Source organism: Salvelinus sp. IW2-2015, linkage group LG11 (genome assembly GCF_002910315.2).
Source record: "Salvelinus sp. IW2-2015 linkage group LG11, ASM291031v2, whole genome shotgun sequence".
NCBI classification, from domain to species: domain Eukaryota; kingdom Metazoa; phylum Chordata; class Actinopteri; order Salmoniformes; family Salmonidae; genus Salvelinus; species Salvelinus sp. IW2-2015.
Window position 1 is genome coordinate 42850430 of NC_036851.1, and position 6775 is coordinate 42857204.

The window sequence follows — 6775 nt, forward strand, 5'->3', positions numbered from 1 at the left end:
GAGAAGTGCAAATCAATCCCAGAACAACAGCAAAGGACCTTGTAAAGATGCTGGAGGAAACAGGTACAAAAGTATCTATATCCACAGTAAAACGAGTCCTATATCGACATAACCTGAAAGGCCGCTCAGCAAGGAAGAAGCCAAAGCCAGACTACGGTTTGCAACTGCACATGGGGACAAAGATCATACTTTTTGGAGAAATGTCCTCTGGTCTGATGAAACAAAAACAGAACAGTTTGGCCATCATGACCACCGTTTTGTTTGAAGGAAAAAGGGGGAGGCTTGCAAGTCGAAGAACATCCCAACCGTGAAGCACGGGGGTGGCAGCATCATGTTGTGGGGGTGCTTTGCTGCAGGAGGGTCTGGTGCACTTCACAAAATAGATGGCATCATGAGGTAGGAAAATTATGTGGATATATTGAAGCAACATCTCAATACATCAGTCAGGAAGTTAAAGCGTGATCGCAAATGGGTCTTCCAATTGGACAATGACCCCAAGCATACTTCCAAAGTTGTGGCAAAATGGCTTATGGACAACAAAGTCAAGGTATTGGAGAGGCCATCACAAAGCCCTGACCTCAATCTCATAGACAATTTGTGGGCAGAACTGAAAAAGCGTGTGCGAGCAAGGAGGCCTACAAACCTGACTCAGTTACACCAGCTCTGTCAGGAGCAATGGGCCAAAATTGAACCAACTTATTGTGGGAAGCTTGTGGAAGGCTACCTGAAACGTTTGACCCAAGTTAAACAATTTAAAGGCAATGCTACCAAACACTAATTGAGTGTATGTAGACTTCTGACCCACTGGGAATGTGATGAAAGAAATAAAAGCTGAAATAAATCATTCTCTCTACTATTATTCTGACATTTCACATTCTTAAAATAAAGTAGTGATCCTAACTGACCTAAGACAGGGAATCTTTTACTGGGATTAAATGTCAGGAATTGTGAAAAACTGAGTTTAAATGTATTTGGCTAAGGTGTATGTAAACTTCTGACTTCAACTGTATATACTGCTGACTCATGTTGTTATGCTCTATGTAAAATAACAATCAGTATCAAATATATGCAAAAATAGAGAAAACTGGAGAGAAACTATTTCACGGCACTTTTATGAAGGCAAAAAATGTAGTAGGGTGGTGGGTTGGTTGGGGTGGATGGGTAGACGTATAACGCATACGTCTTGCAACCCAAAGGTTGAATGTTTGAATCTCATCACGGACAACATTAGCATTTTAGCTAATTAACAACTTTGCATCTACTTACTACTTTTTAGCAACTTTGCAACTACTTAGCATGTTAGCTAACCCTTCCCCTTCCCCTAACCTTAACCCTTTAACCTAACTCCTAAACGCAACCCTAACCCTAACCCCTAAGACCTATTCTAGCTAACATTAGCCACCTAGCTAACATTAGCGATTACAAATTGGAATTTGTAACATATCATACGTTTTGCAAATTTGTAACATATTGTATGAATTGCAAATCTTAACATATTGTACAAATTGCAATTTTACATTTTAGTCATTTAGCAGATTTATTTTATTTTATTTCACCTTTACTTAACCAGGTAGGCCAGAAGAGAACAAGTTGTCATTTACAACTGCGACCTGGCTAAGATAAAGCAAAGCAGTGCAACACAAACAACAACACAGAATTACACATAGAATAAACAAATATACAGTCAATAACCTAATAGAAAGTGTGTGCAAATGAGGTAAGATAAGGGAGGTAAGGCAATAAATAGGCCATAGTGGCGAAATAATTACAATTTAGAAATTAAACACTGGAGTGATAGATGTGCAGCAGATGAATGTGCAAGTAGAGATACTGGGGTGCAAAAGAGCAAAAAAATAAATAACAGTATGGGGATGAGGTAGTTGGATGGGCTAATTACAGATGGGCTATGTACAGGTGCACTGATYTGTGAACTGCTCTGACAGCTGGTGCTTAAAGTTAGAGAGGGAGATATGAGTCTCCAGCTTCACAGATTTTTGCAATTCGTTCCATTCATTGGCAGCAGAGAACTGGAAGGGAAGGCGGCCAAAAKAATTGGCTTTGGGGGTGACCAGTGAAATATACCTGCTGGAGAACGTGCTACGGGTGGGTGTTGCTATGGTGACCAGTGAGCTGAGATAAGGCGGAGCTATACCTAGCATAGACTTATAGATGACCTGGAACTGGTGGGTTTGGCGACGAATATGAAGCGAGGGCCAGGCAACGAGAGCATACAGGTCGCAGTGGTGGGTAGTATATGGGGCTTTGGTGACAAAACAGATGGCACTGTGATAGACTGCATCCAATTTGCTGAGTAGAGTGTTGGAGGCTATTTTGTAAATTACATCGCCGAAGTCAAGGATCGGTAGGATGGTCAGTTTTACGAGGGTATGTTTGGCAGCATGTGTGAAGGATGCTTTGTTGCGAAATAGGAAGCCAATCCTAGATTAAATTTTGGATTGGAGATGCTTAATGTGAGTCTCAAAGGAGAGTTTACAGTCTAACCAGACAGCTARATATTTGTAGTTGTCCACATATTCTAAGTCAGAGCCGTCCAGAGTAGTGATGTTGGACGGTCGGGCAGGTGCGGGCAGCGATCGATTGAAGAGCATGCATTTAGTTTTACTTGCATTTAAGAGCAGTTGGAGGCCACAGAAGGAGTGTTGTATGGCATTGAAGCTCCTCTGGAAGTTAGTTAACACAGTGTCTAAAGAAGGGCCAGATGTATACAGAATGGTGTCGTCTACGTAGAGGTGGATCAGAAAATCAACAGCAGCAAGAGCGACATCATTGATGTATATGGAGAAAAGAGTCGGCCCAAGAATTGAACCCAGTGGCACCCCCATAGACTGGCACAGGTCCGGACAACAGGCCCTCCGATTTGACACACTGAACTCTATCTGAGAAGTAGTTGGTGAACCAGGCGAGGAAGTCATTTGAGAAACCAAGGCTGATGAGTCTGCCGATAAGAATGTGGTGATTGCTGCACAGTATTTTATTGTTTCTTAACGATGGCGGTTATGATGTCATTTAGGACCTTGAGCGTGGCTGAGGTGCACCCATGACCAGCTCGTAAACCAGATTGCATAGCGGAGAAGTTACGGTGCGCTTCAAAATGGTCAGTGATCTGTTTGTTAACTTGGCTTTCAAAGACCTTAGAAAGGCAGGGTAGAATAGATATTGGTCTGTAGCAGTTTGGGTCTGGAGTGTCTCCCCCTTTGAAGATGGGGAACCGCGGCAGCTTTCCAATCTTTGGGGATACGAAAGAGAGGTTGAACAGCCTAGTAATAGGGGTTGCAACAGATTTTGCAGCTCTATGAGAACATCGGCTATTTGGATTTGGGTGAAGGAGAAATGGGGGAGGCTTGGGCAAGTTGCTGAGGGGGATGCCAGGCTGTTGACTGGGTTTGGGGTAGACAGGTGGAGAGCATGGCCAACCATAGAAAAATTCTTACTGAAATTCTCAATTATAGTTGATTTATCAGTGGTGACAGTGTTTTCTAGCCTCAGTGCAGTGGGCAGCTGGGAGAAGGTGATCTTATTCTCCATGGACTTTACAGAGTCCCAGAACTTTTTGTAGTTTGTGCTACAGGTTGCAAATTTCTGCTTGAAAAAGCTAGCCTTTGCTTTCCTAACTGCCTGTGTATATTGGTTCCTAACTTCCCTGAAAAGTTGCATATCGCGGGGGCTATTCGATGCTAATGCAGTACTCCACAGGATGTTTTTGTGCTGGTCAAGGAATGTCCGGTCTGGAGTGAACCAAGGGCTATATCTGTTCCTGGTTCTACATTTTTTGAATGGGGCATGCTTATTTAAGATGGTGAGGAAAGCACTTTTAAAGAATATCCAGGCATCCTGTACTGACGGAATGAGGTCAATATCCTTCCAGGATACCCGGGCCAGGTCGATTAGAAAGGCCTGCTCGCTGAAGTGTTTTAGGGAGCATTTGACAGTGATGAGGGGTGGTCGTTTGACCGCAGACCCATTACGTACGCAGGCAATGAGGCAGTGGTCGCTGAGATCCTGGTTGAAGACAGCAGAGGTCTATTTGGAGGGCACGTTGGTTAGGATGATTTCTATGARGGTGCCCGAGTTTACGGATTTGGGGTTGTACCTGGTCAGTTCATTGATAATTTGTGTGAGATTAGCTTAGATAGCTTAGATTGTAGGATGGCCGGGGTGTTAAGCATGTCCTAGTTTAGGTCACCTAACAGTATGAGCTCTGTTGACAGATGGGGGGCAATCAATTCACATATTGTGTCCAGGGCACAGCTGGGTGCAAAAGGTGGTCTATAGCAAGCTGCAACAGTGAGAGACTTGTTTCTGGAAAGGTGGATTTTTAAAATTAGAAGCTCAAATTGTTTGGGCACAGACCTGGATATTATGACAGAACTCTGCAGGCTATCTCTGCAGTATATTACAACTCCGCCCCCTTTGGCAGTTCTATCTTGTCGGAAAATGTTTTAGTTAGGGATGGAAATTTCAGGGTTTTTGGTGGCCTTCCTAAGCCAGGATTCAGATATGGCTAGGACATCAGGGTTGGCAGAATGTGCTAAAGCAGTGAATAAAATAAACTTAGGGAGGAGGCTTCTAATGTTCACATGCATGAAACCAAGGCTTTTACGGTTACAGAAGTCAACAAATGAGAGAGCCTGTTGAATGGGAGTGGAGCTAGGCACTACAGGGCCTTGATGAACCTCTACATCACCAGAGGATCATAGGAGGAGTAGGCTAAGGGTACGGCTAAAGAAGCTATAAGAACTGGTCGTCTAGTGCTTTCGGAGTAAAAGGAGCAGGTTTCTGGGCACGGAAGAATAGATTCAAGGCATAATGTACAGATAAGGGTATGGTAGGATGTGAATACAGTGGAGGTAAACCTAGGCATTGAGTGACGATGAGAGAGGTATTGTCTCTAGAGACACCATTTAAACCAGGTGAGGCAGAGTTCATCTTCCACCAACAGTCTACCCCAGCAGAGCTCATTTCCCGCAGAGATTTTCATGCTTCCCCCAAGCAGAGCTCATTTCACCACGCAGAGTTAAGTTTCCCCACAGCAGGTCATCTTCCCCCAGCAGCAGAGTTAATTTCCCCACAGCAAGAGTTATCTTCACCAACAGGAGCTATTTTCGCAACGCAAGCAGAGTTACATTTCCACAGCAAGCTATTTTCCCCACAGCAGAGCCATCTTCCCCAAAGCCAGAGCTCATTTCCACCACAGCAGAGTTTCAATTTCCCCAACAGCAGAGCTCATTTCCCCCGCAGCAGAGTCATTTCCCCGCAGTCAGAGTTCATCTTTCCCCACGAGCTACCACGCGCAATCCGCAGAGCTCATCTTCCCCCAAGCAGAGCTATCTTACGGTTATTCCAAGCAGAGCTCATTTTCCCCAAGCAGAGGTTCATCTTCCCGAGGGTTCACCCCCACGCAAGAGCTCATTTTCCACCACAGCAGGTTTAATTTTCACCCCACAGCAGAGCTCATTTCCCGACGCAAGAGCATCTTCCCCCACAGCAGAGTTTCATCTTCCCCACAGCAGAGTTATTGTCCCCAGCAGAGCTCTTCAAATTTCTCCCCACAGCAGAGTTCATTTCTCCCCACAGCAGAGTTACATTTTCCCACAGCAGAGTTCCCGCCGAGCTCATTTTCACCACAGCAAGTAATTCACCCGCAAGCTCATTTTCCCCCAGCAAGTCTCCCAAGCAGAGCTCATTCCACAGGTTTTCCCCCACAGCAGAGTCATTTTTCCCACAGCAAGAGTCATTTTCCCCCACAGGACTATCAAGGCAGAGTTCATCTTTCCCCACAAGAGAGTTCATTTCCCCACAGCAGAGTTCATCCTCGCCCCAAGCAGAGTTCAATTTTCCCCACAGCAGAGTTCATCTTCCCCACAGCAGAGTTCATCTTCCCACAAGAGTCATCCCGAGATCATCTTCCACAGAAGAGCTTCATTTTCCCACAGCAGAGCTCATCTATTCCCCAGCGAGCAGGCTCATCTTCCCGAGCAGAGCTCATCTTCCCCGCGCAGAGTTCATTTCCCCCGAGCCAAGAGCTCATTTTCCACACAGCAGAGTTAATTTTCCCCCACAATGCAGAGCTCAATCTTCCCCGCAAGAGAGGTCATCTTTTCCCCGCAGCAGAAGTTCATCTTCCCACACAGGCAGGAGGGCTCATTTTCCAACAATGAGAGTTAATTTTTCCCCACAGAGAGCTCATTTTCCCCCACAAGCAAGAGCTAATCTTCCCCACAGCAGCGCTCATTTCCCCACAGTCAGAGGTTCATTTTTCCCCCACAGCAAGTCATTTTCCCACATGCAGAGTATTTCCCTAACGCAGTTAGTTTCAATCTCCCCACAGCAGAGTTATCTTCCCAAGAGAGTTAATTTCCACAGCAGAGCTATTTTACCCGCAGAGAGTTTAAATTTTCCACCACACAGAGCTCATTTTCCCAAGAGAGTTCATTTTCCCCACAGCAGAGCTCATTTTCCGCCGCAGCAGAGCTCATTTTCCACCACAGCAGAGTCATTTTCCCCAAAGCAGAGTTCATTTTCCCACAGCGAGAGCTCAGTTTTCCCACAGCAAGAGTTATCTTTCCACAGCTAGAGTTCATCTTCCCCAAGCAGAGTTCCATCTCCCCCCAAGACAGAGTTAATTTTCCCCAAGTTGGCAGAGTTCATCTTCCCCACAGCAAGTTATCTTCCCACGCAAGAAAGTTCATTTCCCGCACAGCAGAGCTCATCTTCCCCAGCAGAAGCTCATTTCTCCCCCACAGCAAGGCTCAAT